The sequence below is a fragment of the Talpa europaea genome (genome assembly GCF_964194135.1).
Source record: "Talpa europaea genome assembly, chromosome: 10".
Taxonomy (NCBI): Eukaryota; Metazoa; Chordata; class Mammalia; order Eulipotyphla; family Talpidae; genus Talpa; species Talpa europaea.
The window spans coordinates 81195732-81218851 of record NC_140077.1 but is presented as its reverse complement, the minus strand read 5'-3'; positions in this window follow the sequence as shown (position 1 = coordinate 81218851).

Below are 23120 nucleotides of genomic sequence, written 5' to 3'. Positions count from 1 at the left end.
TCCAGATGGTCTTTATGATTTTTTTCCTTCCTTTTCCTTATCTCCTTTAGCCTCTCCTTTCTGCCCAGTTCCACCCTTCCTTGTGGTGGGACAGGGAGCTTGGAACCTTTCCTTTCCTGGGACTACCCTGTTACAGTTCTTTCCCAAAGACAAAGTCATCATGAGATGGTTTCACTTCTTGAACATTCCTTCTAGATGTCAAACTAATGCTTTTCCTGGATGTAACTCCTTGCAGATGCATCCACAAGGAAGTATGAAAAAGCAGTTTTGAGCTTTTTCAGCTTCTATAGCCAGGAAGACAGAGGATAAAAATGGATCCTGCGAATTGATGAACCATCTTCTACACTGATTTCCTCAAGATCTATACAGCAAATTCTTCTACATAAAAATTCCAAAAATAAGAGCAACAGCAGTTGTTCTCTTCAAAGGTATTGCATTTATTTTCAGATTGTGGACACACACAAATATACACATTACTCTACCAAGAGGTGTCCAAATGTCCTTTTAGTTACTTTATCCATCTAAGGGAGATTATTGTTATTGCAACTAAAGATCAGCATACAATCTTTACACACCAACTCCCTATAGTGAAGAGGGGTGAAGGTCGAATACTGGACAGCCTTCATTTCTGCAGCTGGCATAAACTAATATCTTAATAACATTCTGAATTTATTTTTTCCATTCTATTTTATATAGTTCCTTAATTATTCAGATGGCCAGGTTGTTTTTTGGGAATAGGGGAAACCAGATGAACTCTATCTGAAGAATCATAGTTCTCTTGATAATATGCCTACACTAGAGTTCTGGAGTCAGTCACTTACTTTTACATTGGGAAGAACATAGATATTAGGAAGTGCCTTATATTAGTGGTCACCAAATATTATTTTTCAGATATATTGTAGAAGAAACAATGTAAAATGCAAGTTAGAACATAAATGAGACTGGCGGATCAACATGGCAGTGAGGAAATGCTGCGAGTAAGATCTCCCATTAAAAAAAAATGTTAATAGGGAGGAAAAGCAGCAGGTCCCAGTGAGAACTGGGACACGGAAGATAAACTGGTGACTCCAGCAAACTACCCGAAGAAGAAAATTGCCATAAAAGAGGACTAGAAGGGAGGAAAGCTCAGAACCCTGCTACCCTCCCCCACCCACAAAGTCCGCACTCTCCGACCAACAGAAAGGAGGAAGAAACAAAAAAACTAATACAACCACAAGAACAAACTACACATCAAGCAGGACTGTGAGTGGAAAAGGAACTATTTCAGCCACCACACCCCGTAAACTGGAGCTGTGGAGAACCCTGCAGGATTCTCTGGGAGGTGAGTGAATGGCTCTAGGCACCATTAGAGAAAAACAAAGACTCCTGGAGACCTACAAATAGCCCCAGGCTAGCTGGTCAGGGGATTACGCTGCCCAAGTCCCCGCACCTGTGACCTAGGCTTGCAGGGAGACATGCGGGGGCCCTCACTGAGGTGAATGTCCCTCACTGAGTAATCAGAAACAAGGCGCCTGGACACAGGAGTGGGGTGCAAAAAGTGCCATTTCTGCGGACACTGAACTGGGCTACAACCCGCGTCCTGGACCTGAGTACTTTGGAACTGAGACCTGGGGCACAAAATTCGGGGCGTGGGATCCCCAAAATGGTGGGGCACAAGGCAGACACAGCACCCCAAAGCCGTTGAGGCTTTCCCCACCACTCCCACACTGTTCCCCTGTCCCATGGGGTAAAAAAAAAAAAAAAACAGCTCCCCAAGGACACTAGGCAAGATCTCTGGCGTCACCTAGCGACCAGAAAAAAAATCACCAACACCCCATAGAACCGGGACCTTTCTTCAGTAAAGACTGCTTGAAACCAGCAGAAGGCTCCTGGAGGAGCCAGAGGTGAGCTGGGAAGTTTGCACAGGCCAGGTCCCTTCTGGCCAGCAGTCCAAACCCAGACGGGGAGTGGGCACCCAGGGCCTGGGCAGACTGGGCGCATGGAAGAGTGTGCCTGTCTCCAAAGCGCCATTTTAGAACAGGGACCTTTCTTCAATAAAGACTGCTTGAATTTGGCAGAATGCTCCCTGTGGAGCCAGAGGGAGAAGGTTCCCTGCGCAGTGAGACGTGAGCTGAAGGCCCACACAAGCCCGGTCCCACCTGGCAGGAAGTCGGAGCCCAAGGAGGATCCAGAGATTTGGAATCCAGAGTGTAAGCTGGCTGCCCCACCTCCAGGGAAGTCTGTGGGACTTCAAGACACACATTTGTAACTAAACACAGAAGGAGGAAAGATTCTGTGACAGTGACCATTAACATACTCAAAGTACCACTGCCTCACTAGACTTCTGGCAAAACAGTTTTTGACTCGTTTGGATTGCCAGTTTCTGAAACTCCCGAAAGAACACACCAAAAAGATGCCAGCCAGTACCAATGGGACAGTGTCACAACACATAAGGCAAATTAGAAGACAGGGAGCAGGGAAAAGAAAAACTACAAGCAAAGTAGCAATGCCTCAGAAAAAAGACACACCACAGGAAAAAAAAAAAAATACCCACCATCTTGCAGTTACAGTGACTTGGAAGAACTTCCAAGCCTTCCAGAAAAAGAATTTAAAATTGCCATGATGAAAAAACTGATGGAAGTCATTAAGGAAAATAACGCTCAGAAGAAAGAAATTGAGTCCCAAAGAAGGAAGCAAAAGAAATTTGGGAGATCAAAGAATTAATGTAGGAACTAAAGAACTCTGGGAAAAGAAATGAAAGCAGAATAGGTGAAATGGAAGAACAAATAAATACTCTTGAAGATACAGAAATAAAAAGAACCAAAACAGAAAAGGAAAGAGAAGTACAAAGGAAAAAGACTGAAGAAAGACTTCGGGAACTCTCTGACTCCATGAGGAAAGGAAATATAAGAGTTATAGGAATCCCAGAAGGAGAGGAGAGAGATGTAGGAACAGAGAAAATATTCAAGGAAATAATTGATGAGAACTTCCCAAAGATGAAGAAGGAGCTAAAAATTGATATACAAGGAGCAAGAAGAACACCAAACTTCCATGACAAAAAGAAAAATACAGCAAGACATATAATAGTAAAGCTCCCAAGAACCCAAGACAAGGAAAAAATAATGACGCTGACAAGAGGGAAGAAACAGATAACATTCAAAGAAAAACCAATCAGACAGACATCAGCCTTCTCCGAAGAAACACTACAGGCAAGGAGAGAGTGGAGGGACATAGTCAACAGACTCCAAGAAAACAGATGCCAAACAAGAATACTCTATCCTGCAAAGCCCTCCTTCCTCTATGAAGAAAGAATAAGGACCTTCCCAGACAAACAGAAACTCTGGAATTTCATTACGACTAAACCCCCACTCCATAAAATACTACAAGGAGTCCTAAAGCCATAACCTCAGAGGGACGAATAACAACGAAAGAAGGCCAAAAAAAAAAGTTATTAAAAGAATAAATAAATAAAATCAAAGGAAAGACAAAAACAATGGCAAACGCAGATGCTAACATATCAATATTAACTCTAAATGTAAATGGACTAAACTCTTCAATAAAAAGACACAGAGTCGCAGGCTGGATTAAGAAACAAAACCCAACCTTTTGCTGTCTCCAGAAAACACATTTAGTTACAAAAGATAAAAATAGATTCAAAATTAAAGGATGGAAAACAATCCTACAAGCAAATGGACCAAAAAAGAAAGCAGGAACAGCTATTCTTATATCAGATAAAACAGATTACAAACTCAAAAAGGTAAAAAGAGACCCCAACGGTCACTACATTATCATCAAGGGGACAATACTTCAAAAAGAAATAACACTCATTAACATATATTCACCAAACAAAGGAGCACCAAAATATATCAGACAACTATTGTCATCTTTGAAAACAGAAATCAGAGAAAACACATATGTAGTGGGAGACTTCAACACACCACTATCAACAATGGATAGATCAACGAGACAAAAAATAAGTAAAGATGCTAAAGCTCTAAATAAGGATCTAGAGTGCTAGGGTTTAACAGACATTTGTTGAACACTAAACCCAAAAAAAATCTGAGTCCACATTTTTCTCAAGCACACATGGATCATTCTCCTGGATCGATCACATACTGGGACCCAAGACAAACATCAACAGATACACCAAGATTGAAATCATACCAAGCATCTTTTCTGACCATGATGGCATCAAACTAGAAGTAAACCATAAAAACGAAGCAAGGAACTCTCCTACCTCATGGAGATTGAAACCCACACTACTGGAAGACCACTGGACTAATGAGGAGATCAAAGAAGAAATTAAAAAATTCTTTGAATGAATGACAAGGAGGACACCAATTTCCTAAATGTATGGGACACAGCAAAAGCAGTAATAAGAGGAAAATATATAGCAATAGAGGCTCACATCAAGAAACAAGAAAGAACTCAAAGAAACAACCTAATCTCAAAGCTCAAAGAACTAGAAAAAGAACAACAACAACAAAAAAAAAACCCAAAACCAGTAGAAGAAATAATAAAAACCAAAGCAGAAATATATGAAATTGAAACAAAAAAAAAAACAATGCAAAAGATCAATGAAACCAAGAGTTGGTTCTTCAAAAAAAAATAAAATAGACAAACCCCTATCCAGGCTCACAAAGGAAAAATTGGAGAAAGCACAAATAAACAGGATCACAAATGAAAGAGGAGAAATCACAACGGACACAGCAGAAATCAAAAGAATAATCAGAAACTAATATGAACAGTTATATGGAAACAAGTTCAACAATCTAGAGGAGATGGACAAATTCCTACAACTCTACAATCACACAAAGCTAAATTAAGAAGAAATAGAACACCTAAATAGACCAATTACAAGCAGCAAAATTGAAATGGTAATCAAAAACCTCCCCAAAAACAAAAGCCCAGGACCTGATGGATTTACAAATGAATTCTACCAAACATCCAGAAAAAAATTAGGGCCTATCCTTCACAAACTCTTCCAAATAATTGAGAAGGAAGGGATAATACCAAACATGTTCTATGAAGCCAACATTACACTAATACCAAAACCAAACAAGGACAACACACAAAAAAAGAAAACTACAGGCCAATCTCGCTAATGAACACTGATGCAAAAATCCTCAATAAAATTTTAGCTATCAGAATCCAACAATATATCCATAAGATAATTCACCACGACCAAATAGGATTCATTCCAGAGACACCAGGATGGTTCAACATCCAAAAATCAATCAACGTTATCCAACCCATCAACAAAAAGAAATATAAAAACCATATGATAATATCAATAGATGCCGAGAAAGCTTTTGACAAAGTGCAACACCCATTCATAATAAAAGCCCTCAAAGTTCTTGGGATACAAAGAACATACCTCAAGATCATAAAGGCCATATCTGACAAGCCAACAGCCAGTATCATTCTCAATGGTGAAAAGCTGAAAGCATTTCCATTAAAATCTGGAACAAGACAAGGATGTCCATTCTCACCACGGCTTTTCAATATAATACAGGAAGTCCTAGCCAGAGCAATAAGACAAAGAGAAAGACATACAAGGAATCCAAATAGGAAAAGAAGAAGTCAGACTATCACTATGTGCAGATGATATGATAATATACATAGAGAACCCCAAAAACTCCACCGAAAAACTAATTCAACTAGTCAATCAGTTCAGTAAAGTGGCAGGATACAAAATCACGCAAAAATCAGTAGCCTTACTAGAAACAATCAATAAATCTGAAGCAGAAGAAAAAAAAAAATCCCTTTTATTATCAAAACAAAAAAAATCAAATACTTGGGAATAAAGCTAACAAAAGAGGTAAAGGACCTATACAAAGAAAACATAAAACACTGTTAAAAGAAGAAGAAGAAGACACAAAGAAATGGAAAGATATCCCCTGCTCATGGATTGGAAGAATAAACATTATTAAAATGGCCATCCTACCAAAAGCAATATACAGATTCAATGTTATCCCAATAAAAATTTCAATGTCATTCTTCAAAGAAACAGAACAATTATTGATGAAATTCATATGGAATCACCAAAAACCCCTAATAGCCAAAGCTCTCCTGAAAAAAAAAGGGGTTGGGGGAATGGAGGCATCACACTCCCAGACTTCAAACTATACTACAAAGCCATTATTATCAAAGCTGCATGGTATTGGAACAAGAACAGACACACAGACCAATGGAATCAAATAGAAAATCCAGAAATAAACCCACGGATTTATGGTCAACTAATCTTTGACAAAGGAGCAAAGAATATGCATTGGAGCAAAGAAAGTTTGTTCAATAAATGGTGCTGGGAAAACTGGGTTGCTACATGCAAAAGAATGAAGCTTGACTACTACTTCACACCATACGCAAAAACCAACTCAAAATGGATTAAAGAACTAGACATAAGACCTGAAACCATAAAATACATAGAAGGAAATATAGGCGAAACAATCCATGATATGCACATCAAAGACATCTTTACAGACACATCACCCAAAGCAGTGATAGTGAAGGCAAAGATAAACAGCTGGGACTACATCAAATTAAAGAGCTTCTGCACAGCAAAAGAGACAATAACCAAAACAAAGAGAAACCCCACCAACTGGGAGAACATTTTTGCACACAACACTAATGATAAAGGACTGATCACAAAAATCTGCAAAGAGCTGATGAGACTCAACAAAAACAAAGAAAATAATCCAGTCAAAAAATGGGCAGAAGAGCTAAAAAGAAACTTCTCTGAAGAGGAAATGCAAATGGCCAACAGGCATATGAAAAAATGTTCAACATCACTTGTAATCAGGGAAATGCAAATCAAAATTACCATGAGATACCATCTTACACCAGTGAGAATGGCACATATTAAAAAAACTAGCAACAACAAATGTTGGCGAGGTTGTGGAGAAAAAGGAACTCTTCTGCACTATTGGTGGGAGTGCAAACTGGTCCAACCACTATGGAGAGCTGTGTGGAGATTTTTAACCTACTAAACACAGAGCTATCATATGATCCAGCAATTCCACTCTTAGGTATTTACCCAAAGGACACAGAAACATCAATTCCAAAAAGCACCTATACCCCTATGTTTATAGCAGCACTATTTACAATAGCTAAGCTTTGGAAACAACCCAAATGCCCAAAAATAGATGACTGGATCAAGAAGATGTGGTACATATACACCATGGAATATTACTCAGCATTCAAATGATAAACACATGCAATTTGCAGCAGCATGGATGGAGCTGGAAGGGATCATGCTCACCAAAATAATCCAGAAAGAAAAAGAAAAATACCGGATGGTCTCACTCATAGCAGGAATCTAGAAAACTTAAATAAGGGGCCAGGAAAAAGAATAACTATAAGAAAGAAAAAAATCAAAATCAACAAACAACTATGAACCAGAGACACTCTGTGGGGGTGAGTGGCAGGGAAAGGAGGGCTTGGGATCAAAATAAGGGGGTTGTAATTGTATGGGGAATATAAAAAATAAAATTTATATTAAAAAAAAGAACACAAATGAAATCAATCAGATTTGTAAAACCCCAGGGTGTTCTGGCATGATAGTTTAGAATCCCTACGAGGCAGGGCACAGCAGGATTCTCCATGCAATTTCCACTTTTTACACAGACTTCCATAGAGAACTTTGAAAATGATTGGCAGCAAAGCATGAGATCAGTAAAGACATCCTCTGAGAAAAGAGAGCTGAAGTCTGAGGGTAGAGCAGGAGAATGAGACATTTTTCCAGCCATTTCAAGTTTTAACTATGTTGGGAGGTGGTCAAGAGGAAAGCTGAGTGTCTCCCAGGGCTAAATAAAGATCCTACTAAAATCTGGTATTAGCGAGACATCAGATATCCTACTAAAAACTGATGTTAGAGAGAACATAGTGAACATTCCAAGCATTTTACAAGGAAGTAAAGACAAAATTACCCATTAAAATAAAGCACAGGGTGTTTACAGAAGTCCATAGGTAAGTCTAATGGCTGCAAAGAGATATTGTGGGTCTTACATTGAAAACCAAGGAGTGACATTGTTCACTGGGTTGTGTGGACGGCCTGAAAGAGATGTCCTGAAGTGCAGGTGCCGGGATCTATGGTAGTCTGAGAGTAGGGCAAATCATAATTCCCCTAAGGGAAAGTTTCTATTCCCAAAATACAAAGCCTATTTTGTATTTTTTAAAAATAATATGTATTAGGACCTCCCATGGTGGCGCAGTGTTTGAGTGCTGGGTTGTGAAGCTGCCCACAGCCTCTGCAGCACGGGTTCGATCCCCTGCCGCAGGGTGAGGGTCCCACATGGCGTGCAGACCTTTCCTGCCACCCACTGCTCCCCTCAGCAGTGTACTTTGTTAGTCTGCCTGCTCTGCTCTCCTCTCTGACTTTGGTGAATTTTCTCACCTCCCGCGCTTCTGTCTGTACCCAGTGCTTGAGTAAATAAATAAATGAACCTTAAAAAAATATGTATTATATAGTATGTTAATATGATATACTGATATATTACTAATATATCATATATTGATTTATAATGAAAACAGCACAATATGCTATATTATTATATCAGTCACTATATACATACAGTATTGGCTATGTCATTAAGGATAATATAATACATATTGATAAAGCATGTATAAAGCCATATGTGCTCTGGCGAATTCTCTCACCCTCCCATGCTTCTGACTGTACCCAGTGCTTGTATGAATAAATAAATAAATCTTAAAAAAAAAGAAAATGCTATAAATATATTTAATGATACTGTGCAAAAAAGTAAACATCAATGCTCAAATAAGGAAATTTAGCAATGAGATAGAGCAATAAGCTAAATTGAAATACTGATGTTGAAAAATATGTTATCAAAGATAGAGGGTAGAGTGTCCAAGATCTTGAGATAATGTGAATAATTTTATATATGTTTAGTTATAGTGCCAGAATAGAGAAGAATATAAACTAGCACAGAATAAATCTTTGAAGAGATAATAGCCAACAATTTCCAAAAATTAAAAGCATAAACCCATAGATTTAAGTGACTCAGAAAAATATAAGATCTGTGAGTACAAAACACACACAAACGCATACTCATAGGCACATCCTTGTCAAGCTGTTGAAAATCAATATAAAGAAAACATCCCTATACCAACCAAATTAAAAAAGATGGATTACATACAGGCAGATAAGACTGATGACTGGGTTTTCATCTAAAACAATGGAAGGCAATGGGAAATAATGTTTAAAGTACTTAAAAAAATGAAAACTATCAACCTCATCCTAAAGCCAGTGTTAATGTTAAAATTATGACCTAAATAAAAAAAAACTACAGAAAAAATATTAAAATAATTAATTTCCAATCAAACTGAACTCAAGAATAACCAATGATAGTCTTTATATTAAAAAAGTTACCAGTTAATAATGAAAATAGAATAAAAATTTTCAGAAAGAATAACCAAATATGTTCTCATCCTATCCCTCCCCACGCATACACACATAAGCAAAGATAAATCCACAGTTTGTATAATTACTTCAAACATATTCAATTAATATAATTATATTGCTTTAAACACTGTTTATTGTTTTACCTAAAAATAACTCTGTGTTTATGAGGGTTAGTGTCCATACATATCTAGGTCTGTTTGCTGAGTAGATTTTAAAGCAGCAAAACTCTGCTAATATAATATAAATTCACTTTATGCTCAGACTATTCATTCTTGATTAATTTTAATCTGATACACTCCAATAATAGAATCAGGGCTACCTGAAGAAATTAGCAGGTTCTACAGCTATAAAGGAGAAATATGAAATAATCTAGGATTGATAAAGCTATAAGGAATTTCTCAAAAGAAAAAATGGATACAGCACTTCAAAGAACAAGGGACATTAATGTGGAAAACTCCAAGTAGTGCAAGTTGAATAATAATAATTTGAATAATGAATTATTTTCACATGTATAGTTATCTAAAATATTGGGTCTACATACATGGAGAGTATCAAACTGCATTATAATATTTTCAGCTATCAGACATAATTGAAAAATTCTAAAGAAGGAAGTATATTGCATATATGTATAAATATAAAGCATGTATAAAGCCATATGTGCTTTTTCATATCTATGTTCTTTTACCTTGCTATTCCAAGATTCCTTTTTCATCACTCCTGTTTAGAGAAATTTCTGTAATCATTCTTTTAGGATAAGTCTGCAGGAGACACATTCTCTTAGTAGATTTACTTATTAGAATGTTTTGCTGGTCTTTGTTCATTACAAAAAATATATTCAATGAATACATAATTCTTGATTTGTTATTATTTTCTTAGAACTTGAAAAATAAAGATATGCTTTTTGTGATCCCATTGTTTCCTTATGAAAACAATCATTGTCATTCAAATTGCCAATGTGGTTTTGATTTCATTTCTAAAGTGACTAATGACATTCAGTATCTTTTTCTTATTACTCATTTTGTATCTTGTCTTTATACTTTTTGGAAGCATCTATTCATAGTCCTTTCCTTCTTAATTTGGTTTATTTTTATTTGTGTTATTTATATACTGATTACAAGTTCCTTGTAATATGATTTACAACTTCTTTGTAATCAGGTATGATTTGCAACTCTTTCTTTCCCTTTGAGAGTTTTGGTCAAAAATTTTTTACATACACTTTCTTCTTAGATATTCAAGTTTATTGTGCACTTTGAATTGATTATTATAGATGAAGATGTAAGAAAGATGTCCAGCTTTATTCTTTTACATGTGGTTGTCCAGTTGTCACAACATCTATTAAAAAGACTATTTATCCCATTTTAAATTGTCTTAGACTTTTGTTGAATTGACCATAAATGTAAGGGTATATTTGTGGGCTCTCATATTCTCTTGATCTATGTCCACAGTTAAATAATACCACTTTGTCCTGATTATTGTGGATTTATGGTATGCTTTGAAATTAGTCAGTGTGAGACCACCAATTTTTTATTTTTATTTTTGTTAAGATTTATCATTATTTAGTGCCATGCAGTTCCATATATATACATATATATATATAACACATATATATTATACATAACATATACATATGTTAATGTCACCTCCCAATTTGTGAGAAAAGAAATAACAAAGTAATTTTAAATGATTTATTTAAATCTACATATAAATTTGGGGAATACCACCATCATAACTATACTAAGTCTTCCAAAACTTGAACATAAATGCTTTTCCCATTAATTTAGATAACAATATTTATTATTTCAGGAAATAAGTGTTGTTCTTTTGTTACATTTGGTCATGATATTTTATTCTTTCTGATGCTATTACAAATGAAACTTAATTTCTTTGTATAGAAACACAATGGAGGCCTCCCTGTGGTGCGCTGGGTTGCAAAGCTGCCCATAGCCTCTGCAGCACCAGTTCAATGCCCGGCCGCCGTGCAAGGGTTCCACATGGCGTTCAGATCTCTCCTGCCACCCACTGCTCCCCTCAGCAGTGTACTTCGTCACTCTGCTTGTTCTACTCTCCACTCTGGCTCTGGTGAATTCTCTCACCCTCCTGCGCCTCTAACTATACCCAGTGCTTGTATAAATAAATAAATAAATCTTTAAAAATAAAGTAAAAAAAGAAAAAAAAGAAAGAAACACAATGGGCTTTTTATAAATACTTTGTGTTCTAAAGAATTGTTGAATTAGAATACTAATTCCTATAATTTTTATTTGGAATCCTTAAAATTTTCTCTAAGATCATGCCATCTGAATTAGAGATAGTTCTACTAATCTCCAATTAGGATGCTGTTTATTTTCACTATAATATTTATTATTTCATTATTGCTTCTTTTAATTTAATTTTCTCTTAATATTTCCATTTCATATAGTAGGCGAATCCTTATTTGAAATTTGTTTACAGCTGTAAGTTTATTTCTGAGCACTGCTTAATATGTATTCCATATATTATGGTATATTGCGTTTTGGTTTACATTTTCTTAAAGTACTTACTAAATTTTCTTGTCATTTTCTTTTTAACCTTAAATTCCTCCATTATTTATTTCTTTCAAAAAATTTCCAGTTTTATTGTTACAATGGACATATAACATTGTGTAAGTTTTGATGAATAATGTATTGATTTGTTACCTTTTTATATTGCCACCAAGCTAAAAATTCCATCCTTTCACTTAATTGCCACTTCTTTTTATGTTGTGAACATATAAAGTAGTAATTATTATAATAATCATACTGTGTATTATATCCCCAGAATGTGTTACTACTGTAACTGGAAGCTTTTATTGTTTGATCAGTATCACCGTATTTTCCCACACCGCAGCATCTCAAACCATCACTCTACTCTGTTTCCCTGAGTTCAACTCTTTTGTATCTTCATAGAGGTATATCATATAGTATTCAGCATTTATCTTTCTTTGTCTGGCTTATTTCACTTAGCATAATGCCCTCAAAGTTCATTTATGTTGTTACAAATGTCAGGATTTCATTCTTTTCATGGATAATAATAACCCATTACTTGCATCTTCTTTATCCATTCATCCATTATTGGACATAGGTTGTTTCCATAACTTGACTATAAACAACAATGCTGCAGTGAACATCACAGTATCGATATCTCTTTGACAATGTGATTTCAATTCCTTTTCATTTATGCCCAATAGTAGAATTGTGTTTTTGTTTTTGTTTTTTGCAGCATTCCATTTTTATGTATTTCAAGAAATTACACAATAAATTTTAGCTTCTTTGGCTTATAATTCTTGCAAAATTAATGGCCCTGAGATTCAAATTCTTCATTTAAATGAAATAAATAACATTTGCAATGCAGAGGTTTCAGGTGTAAAGCCCTTTAAAATAACATCTGTATATACTACATGATGTTAACCACCAGAAATTTAATTTTATTTTTAATTCTTGAGAAACCCATAGTTGCTGTACTAACAGTGGAGAAGCATTCCTTTTTCTTCATGGTCCGAGACCCATTCACTATCTTTATCTTTTTGATGATTGTCTTTCTAATAGGTAAGGCAATATCTTGTGGTTGATTTGCAATTCCCGGATGATCAGTGATGTTGAGCAACTTTTCATGTACCTATTGCTCAATTGTATGTGTTCTTTGGAAACTTTATTTTTTGTTCCATTGTGTTGCCAATGGACAAGGTCCCCTGGACCTGTTTTTATTCACAGACAGCTGTTTAATTGTTGATCTTTATAGGTGAACAGGAAGCTGGATTGTTATCTTTTTTTTTTACCATTACTCTAGCATTTATTTCTATTTTTATAGCATTGTATTTAGACATTATACTTTGTTTTATTTCATTTTTCTAAATACTGAGACTCACTATTAATTTGCATAGAGTCTATCTTTGAGTGTATTCTATATGTGCATGAGAAGATGAATTCTTTTTTTTTTAAAGATTTATTTATTTATTTACACAAGCACTGGGTACAGTCAGAATTCACCGGAGGGTGCATTCACCAGAGCCAAAGGGTGAGAGAATTCACCAGAGCCAGAGCGGAGAGCAGAACAGCCAGGCTGAAGAAATACACTGATGAGGGGAGCAGTGGGCAGCAGGAGAGGTCTGCAAGACATGTGGGACCCTCACCCAGTGGACAGGGATCGAACTGGCACTACAGAGCTGCAGAGCTCAACCTCTGTGCCACTGGGGAGGCCCCAGAACATGAATTCTTCTATGCTTCCTTGTGCTGATTATAGATATATATTATACCTACTTTATAGTGTTCAAGTCTACTGCCCTTTGTTGATCTTCTGCCTAGTTGTGCTGCCATTGTAGAATGTAGTTTACTGAAGTATCCAAATGATATTATTGAATTGTCTATTTCTCCTTTTAATTATTTCACTTTTGCTTCATATATTTTGCAGTGTTAACTACTATTTCACTGTTATTAGGTGAATGTATGTTTATAATTATTTTATCATCCTAATTGATTGACACTATTTTAAAATATTTCCTTCAAGTAAATTCTTAGGTCTCTTTTTAATGTAAGGACAATTATTTTAGTTTTCTGGTTTCTGTGTACATTAAATACTATCCCTATTGATCTATTTGTAACTTTTCATCAAAAGCATGTCTCTGGTAAACAGAATGTAGTTATTCTCAACCTCAAAATTCAGAAGGCAATTAAGAGGCAAAGAGTATTCATTTGGGATCAAAGTATTGCAATTCAGGGTACACAAATTCAGGTCGAAAACCTAAAACACACCACCAGTTCATGGGACAGAGTCAGTGGATTTTATGGGAAGAATAGAGCTAAGTGATTAATGAAAAAAGGATGATTTGTGTTAGCAAGAATAAACTATTCTAAATTATATATAATTTGTTACTGATTCTCTAAAAAGGAATGAAAAGGGAACTTGATTGAGTCTGCCCTTCAACAAAATGTCCACCATTCTCAATTCCATCCAGATAGGAGTTTGCAAACAATTATTTGCTTCATGTTTTCTTAAAACAATTGCTTTTTGCCCAGTCCAAATGTCTTTGTAGTGTCTTTTTAATGACTTCTGAGCTCCATTTTTAAAATGGTTTCACAGGTGTCAACTTCTCATATGTGTTTGCCTGTATGTAATACTTTCTGCAATATATGGTTGGGGGTATGAGGAAAGCTTGCAGATGGCCTGATCCTCCTGGAGTAACCTTATGCTGGGAACTTGGGGATGGAAAGTCTTCTTTTCTTAGCTGTTACTCTCTGGAGTAAGGTTCTGCCATACTAAGCTGAGGCAGAGAATTGGTTTAGGGAGTAGGTTGTGAATCTCAGTGTTGTCACTCAGAATTGCTCAATTATCATTAACATCTATGTCCCTATTCCTATATTTTCAAAGACTTCAATTTTACACTTTTTTTTTTTTTTTTGCTATTAAATATTCACTTCATTGAGGGAAAGGTCTGCTGGGCACCTCATTCTGCCATTCTGGAAATCTTTGTTTTTTCAGGGTAATGTTGATCTGCTGCAATCTGCCCCTTTTCTATCCCAAAGAAAAATCCATGTTGTCCTTTAAGTTTCTTAGTATCATATTTTGCTTCACTTATTAGACTATAAACCAGCAAAGATGAGAAAATGACAAAAGGCTTAAGGAGAAAGTTGGGACCTAATATCAGTCTCACCTTTCAGAATTTCCCATTTCTTTGTCATCTTGACCCCTAAAACCTAATACACCTTTATATCCCTGATCTCTAGTGTTTGTTCAGCTACATGAGATTGCGGTAGTTCTGATCTTTTTTTTTTTTTTTTTTTTGACCTCTAAGCTGAATACCAATTAAAAACCAGCAAGTGTCTCAAAGAAAAGCAGCAGGCTCGGCTTGCTATATTTTCTTTGTGCTACACTGACCCTTAAATCTTTGCTGTCTTGAATGCTTTCTAAGGCCTTCAAATGTCAGCATGTTTGTATTTCATCTAGCTTTTACAGTTGTTCTCATGGTTGTATTTGTGCACTACTCAGTCATAGCCAGGGTTCACTTACTGTCTAAAAGAATTTAAGTTAAAAAGCACATCTTAAAGTAACTTTAGGTAGAGATGGATAAAAGATATGATGTTAAGGTGTTTTTTCTTTGTATATGTCATTTTATAATTAAAGAAATGTTTACTGTTTCATGGAGAGTTGTTTAATCATCACTTTATATTTCTGTTATTTTTTTTTTTAATGTGTGCTACTGTTGCTATTACAATTATCTGATGTCCTTGGAGAGTATCAGCATTCGGGAAAAAGATACAGCAGGAAACAGCTATTTTGTATATATACAAAAATCAGGTGAATCATGGGTGAATTTAGTTATAAATAGCCTTCAGGTCACTTGAGTTACCTGCTGTGCTGTCAGTCAACATGTTAAATTGAATTGCCATTGAAGTCTTCGAAGAGATTATTTCAGCTTTATCATAGAAAGTTATTGTATATAACGTCAGGAAAACGGAACAGATGCACATTATTTGATATAATTAAAGAAAGTAGCTACCTTCAGATGACTAGAATCCCCCTTTTTTTAAAAGCAATAAGAGGCATCTAGTAATTAAGAAAGGAAGATACTCACAGGTTGATAAAGCTGGATTATGATTTATCACTGATATACATACACGGAGATACCCTCTCAACATAAGGAATGCAAATGAAGCAAGATGAATTAGAATGTCTAGGAAATAAATGAAGAAATAATAACAGAGACAAGAGCAATTTATTAGCTGTACAGGATTCTTTTTAAAACATTGCATCCTACTTTAATTTTTCTAAGTTGTATAAAAAAATAATGCCTCATCTTAACAATTGATGATATTTAAATGTATACAATGAGGCACTGAGTTATATTTTTTTCTCTGTGTTTTTAGAACACAGTGCTTTGTATATACCTCCTACCAAGTGGATGTTTGTGCATGTTTAAGTTGTATAGTTTCTTGCTTAGGTAATCAAATTAGGACCTTATATTTATATTTTGAAATATTCTATATTAAAATTATGTGTTTATTTGAAAATTTTAAGTAGTTCAATTTTAGGCATAAAATTTTATGTGAAATTTGCTTTCTCTGATTTAGATTCTGTTAAGTGTTTAGGATAAATTCAATGATGTATCATATTTGAGGTATTCAGGAAAGAATGTTTTCATTATTATTGACAACAAAGCTCTCATGACTTCTGCCTTTTTTCACAACTGAGAAAATCACTAGAATTTCCTTAAGTTTTTGTTGATAAAATGCTGAAATGAAATGACCAGTCTTCCAAGGTTTACTGATTGGAGTATCAACATTTTAGATCAATACATTTTATTTTCCCATTGATTTTAAATACAATTTTTTTATGATATTTCCTTATATCTTTCTTGAAAAATCTTTCTGGTCACTGTTTGGACTATATAACTCTAAGATAGGTCGATGTGAAACATCTCCATGAGTAAAGACAAAGAGTTTCTTTCTAGCTTTAGGTCATCTACTCATTATTGAATTTTGGACAAAAGCAGTCTTTTCAGACTTTCATATGCTAATCTAACACTTGAGAAATAGCTGATGACTACATTCACATTGATGTTACACCTACTGTCCTTGTGTTATGATTAGAACTCAGTAGCTTATTTGATATGTCAGAAATACATTGACAGTATTTCAAGAAATTATAATGTTTGAAGGAAAGGTACCCATCAGTGACAATTTGTAATCTCCTTGGAGAACTATCCATGACTGTGTGAACCTGGTAACAGCAGTTAATTTTTATGACAAAGATATGTCCATTGTAAAAGCATATATTTCACCTTTAGAAAACATACAAGAATACTTAAAAATGATATTTCACCAATAATGAAATATACAGGTGCTCGTCTTACATTTCTCAACATAAATATACAGCGTTCGATCAAAACTTGCAAGTCTATTTTAATATTTTTCCATCTATTTTAACTCTTAAACTTTTGCCATGTAATGCAACTGACAAAAGTAGTCTTTGGTCTGGCATAAAATGTATATTCATCTTCATTACTAGTTAGCTCATGTAATTTTTTTCTTCATATACAATTTTTAAAAACACATTGAAGTGTCATATATCAATCAGTAGGAGTCTCTGCATTGATATAAATAGTTTGTTCTGGCAAATTAAGACTAGTTTTCAGGGGGCCTCCCCTGGTGGCGCAGCGGTTGAGCACTGGGTTGCGAAGCTGCCCGCAGCCTCTGCAGTGCAGGTTCAATCCTCGGCCACCAGCGAGGGTCCCACATGGTGCACAGACCTCTCCTGCCACCCGCTGCTTCCCCCAATAGTGTACTTTGTCACTGCCTGTTCTGTTCCCCATTCTGGCTCTGGTGAATTCTCTAACCCTCCCATGCTTCTGACTGTACCCAGTGCTTGTAAAAATAAATAAATAAATCTTTAAAAAAAAAAAAAAGACTAGCTTTCTGCAATCCTTAAACAAAGTGTGTTTTCCACCTGTTACCAAATCCCTGTAAGGTAAGGGCCCATTTGCCTGGTGACTTTAAAGCCAAAAATTCAGAAACCAGGTTTAGTTTAACAGACCAAAAAACATCGCTGACTGACAAGCAATAGAGAAGGAAGAACTTGTGTTTAAAAATAAAACAAAAATATTAAAAAAACAACAACAACAATAAACTTTCTCCCTGACCTGCAGGGAAGGTTTCCTTTTTTATTGGGAGGTCTAGCACAGCATGAATGCAGGAAAAAGTTAACAGCAATGCACAGAAGTTCTCCTCAAGCATCTGGAACTAGGCACTCGGTTCCCAATTGGGTCCCTTTCTGTGGCAACTGCTCTCTGATCTTACATTCCTGAGAAAAGGCACAGCTTTGTGTAAATATTCTACCTTGGAGTTAGAAAATTCCTCCTCTGTTTTATTCTGCTGCTCAGTTTTGAGGTGCAAAGAGCAGAGGTCATTTTTCTTAGATTGTGTTTTATGTATGTTCCTCCACTTTCACACCCACAATAAATAAACCAAATAATTTGAAGAATCATTATTAGATTACAGACACATACCTCACATGCTGCACTCTTGTTTTATTTGCTAGTTGTAGATGTTCAGTCTTCCATTCCCACTCCCTCCATTTCTATGTGTTTAATAGACTTTGAATCCAAATGACTTAATTTGAATAATATGTTCTTTGTCCAGACTAAAACAAATCATTATTTGATAAAAACAAGAAGATAACTCCTTAATCACTAGTGCATACAGTTGAACATACCCCAGTGTTTTTGAAATGTCTGATCATGCTGCATTGCCATAATGCATTTGATTGAAATAAAATATATGCATTTTTTTAATGTTTTCTAAGTTAGAAGTTTGCCACTCTGCTTTTATTTTAAATAATATTGTGGGTGTAGGTTAATGAAATTTATTTAGATAAATGATAAATTCATTAATTTCTCTTATTTCATGTTTTATTCATTTCAATCAAAGCATTTCTTAATGCTTTCAATTTTATAATCCCTGTGATAATGTAAAAATAATAAAGAATGCATGATTAAAAATACATATAATTTAAAAAAACTAAGTATATGAAATCATCTGTAAATAGCACAACTTAACTATATTTGCTAAATATAAATCTCTCATTAAGATCACAAGTTGGGGAAAAAAGCTATAAAAATTGCTTGTTTTTTAAGTGATACCTTTCAAATACAAAATTGGCTCTTGATTGCTTTTACTGTGTCTTTGAATATAAAGTCAGACTTTTACTAATGCATCAAATTCCAGTGAAATACTTCTAGATACAGTCAATTGTAAAAAAGTTTTCTTCATTGTTTTTACTGTAAGAAATAGAAAAGATGTTGATTCATGAAATTTTCATTTTATATACTAATTATTGCATAGACAAAGACTTTGGAACTTAGACACTCTCACAATATAACATCCATATATATGCCCAAGGGACTGCTTCACTTGCTTCCCAGCCAACAGTGAAGATGCAAGGGACGATGTAATCGAAAAGCCAATTATGTTAAGGATGAAGTCTATATTAAGCACTGTTTGTTGTTCGTGACATATCTCTGTGACCAGCAATGAGTCTTATAAGCATATCTTGCACCAGGAAAGATGAAATATGAGAAAAGTCATGGTTAGGCAAAAGCAATTTGCCATGCTAAATTTATTTTATCATAGAAGAAGAAAGCAGATACAGGGTGGGTGGTATGAAATTGTTTGCACCGAGAACAAGGGACTGCCTTAGATTATTTTTCTTATGATGAAAAAGTATACCAGAAATTATATTTCTAAATCCAGTGGGAAAGTAAGAGAAATAACTGTAATATAAATAAATTTATATTTTTTCTAACTAATTTGGATATGTCAAGTATTCAAATTAATTTCATAGTTGAGAAATTCAATCAAGTTGTTGTATTTTTATACTGGTGTTTCACTGTCACAAATGGTCCTCTGCGAACAGGATCCTGGGGGCTAATATGTTAGATCTTCTTACTGGCTCCACCATTTGATACTACATGAATTTAAACAATATATATATTTTTTTAAGATTTATTTCTTTATTTATACAAGCACTGGGTACAGTCAGAGGCGCAGGAGGGTGAGAGAATTCACCAGAGCCAGAGCGGAGAGTAGAACAGGCAGAGTGATGAAGTACACTGCTGAGGGGAGCAGCGGGCAGCAGCAGAGGTCTGCATGCCATGTGGGACCCTTGCCAGTGGCTGGGGATCGAACCGGCCCTGCAGAGGCTGCAGACAGCTTTGCAACCCAGCGCTCAACCGCTGCACCACCGGGGAGGCCCTAAACAAAATTCTTAATCTCCTTCTGTGTATCAGTTTCCCCACCTACAGAATTTAAATACAATTTTGACATGCCATTTTGGCTACTGTAAGATGAGTTAATATTTAGAATGATGTCTGGACCATGGTAAGCACTATGTGTGGATTAGCTGCTATATTTCATACTGTCATTAACATTTCTAACATTTGATATCTACTTTTACTGGATAGCTGTCTAATATATTTTTATTTTACCCCATTTTATTTTGGTAACATTGGTTTACAAAATTGTGCTTTAAAGGCACAGGATGCACCCTTCAGGTGTTGTTGCCACACCATATCCACCATCAAAATACCTTTAGTCCTCCACCACAGTCCACTTGCTCTCCCCACTTTCTTCTCTCCCATCTGTCTCCCTAGCCCTAATATTATAAATCTGTTGTTAATACTGAAGAGAGCAATATTCCAAAAACACATTTTCTGAAGGTTGAAAATAAAATAGTGTGAAAATATGCTCAATGCCCACAATAATTTGTTTATACAAAAATGTATAGATTCAGAGAAATATTTTTAATAGGAGAAATTTTTCACTCTCCCAATGACAGCTATAGAATAGTGTGTTTTTTTTTTTTCAGACATTATGTTATAGAACTCTATTAAGTAGTTGTTTACCTTTTCACTATAACAGGGTGGATGAGAACAATGAGTTAAGCAGTATGATACAATTAAGCTTTTCTCCTAGGGGAAAGAAACACTCTGAAGACACATTACAAATAATTGTTGCATTCATCTTCAGTAGAAAAAGAGAGAGAGAGGATGGTTCAATTAGTTTAGACATTAAAGTGTATATTTACACTTACAATGGCAACCTAGAAACATGTTTATGTTATAGACTACTAATGTCTAGTGTTTATATATCATGTGAGACACTTAAATACTATCTCATGACAAGAGTACCAACAATCCATTACAAAAATGGATGAAAGATTTGAGTAGATTGTCACCAAAGAAGAGGCATGGAAGGCCACAAAAATAAAAGAGAGAGAGAAATGAAAAGAAAAAATGCCCTGTGTAATTAGGGAAATGACAACTGAAACCTCAATAGAAAACATAAAACATCCACTAGATGACTAAGATTAAAAAGACTGACCATATATTTTGAATGTTTTATATGTATTTAATATGGCTATTAGAGAATCACTAATAACAAACAGGTTTTCTGGAACCAATTTGATAGTTTTCTTTGTTTTTATCTTTAGAAAAGAAAGAATTAAAGGTTACTATGGGAATAATTGTTAAGCAAATGTCTCACATCCTAAAAATAAGTGAATTTATTTATTTCCTGAAGGTGTTTTTGGTTGAAGACTTCATACACACAAAAGAAACCCAATATTATTGAAATTTGTGGTTCTTAATATACAATCATCAGAATACCATGCTCTATCAGCTCATTTAAACTCTTTTATTCAATATGGGTAAATTTAAGAATCATTATAATAAAAAAGATTCACAGTCCAAGAAAGGAGAAATTTACTTTCCTTCCTGCCTGTAAAGTATTCATATTAAATTCATACTATTTCATAGATTCAACACCAAAGTTTTTGATTAAGCATCACTTGCCAGAACTGATGTGGGAAATTAGCAAGCAAGATAAAATGACTTGCAAGAAATAACAATACAAGTTTTTAAATGAAGTCAAGTATAGTATCAGTAGCAACAATGATACGTTCAAATTTTAGTAGCAGCTATATAATAGACTACTCCAAATTACTGTCACTTCAGCATTCCACATTTTTACAAAATAATTTTCTTTTTATAATATGATTAGAATAAAAGATCTCAAACAGAGTAAAATCTTCCTAATTCGTTTGGAAAGAATAAGTCGTCAGTGATCCCAGTCATTATCACAATATGCTTAGGTTACAGGTGCTTCATATTTTTTAAGAAGAGAAAATCCAATACTGTTCCTTTTTTGTTTAGATGGTAACATCAGAAATCCATTTATTATTGAGTTTTTGTCTCATGATCTTTAGGGATTAAACTTCAAGGATGCTGAGAACAATCACTGTAGAGATTTGTAACATCTCTTATTGCTTGACTGAGCACAAAAGCTTTAGGACTAACCCTAGGGGGGAAATCTACTTTCTCATTGTGTACTTAAAAATCTTTTATGCTCCCTGGATTCAGCACTCAAGTAGGCAATGCTAACAGAGCAATACAATTAACCTTTCCTATGAATTAAATGTGCAAATGTTCTATGTAGTACTTGGTTAGAATAATTTCCCATCATTTGAACAATAAGTTAGAATTTTTTTTTCTGTCAACTATTAGGTAATTTGAGAATTAGAGGGTTTTTTTTTTTTAATTTTTCAACAAACTGTCAGTTTTCAGAGATAAGAAAATAACAAAATATGTGCATATTACTGTTTCTCTCTATTTTTACATTCCTGCTCAAGAAAATGAGATTGAAATACCATGTATTTTTTTAGAATACATTTATATTTTTAACAATAGCAATTTAATATTATTTTTCAGAGTAATTTGTCTTTATTATTTGAACATGTATTAATTCCTTTTTAAAAATTATTATGGGGTAAACACAACAGAAGATCTACCCTATAAACCAATTTTTAAAACTACAATAATGTATCAGTAAGAGTAAATCCAGTGTTGTACAACAGATCTCTAGTAATTATTTATCTTGCATAATTGAAAATGGATGCCTCTTGATTCACAATTCTCCTTTACTCCTCCTCCTCCCAGTTTCTGATAACTACCACTTTATTCTACTTTGAGTTGGACTACTTTAGATAATTCATTTAAATGGAATCCTGCAATGTTTGTTCCTTTGTGACTGACTTCTTTTGATTTCACCTAGCATAATATCTTCAATGTTCATCCATGTTGTAGTGCTGTGAATGATTTTCTTGTTTTTAAAGCTAGATAGTAGTCCATTTTGTTTACTATTGTAGGGTGAGGGCA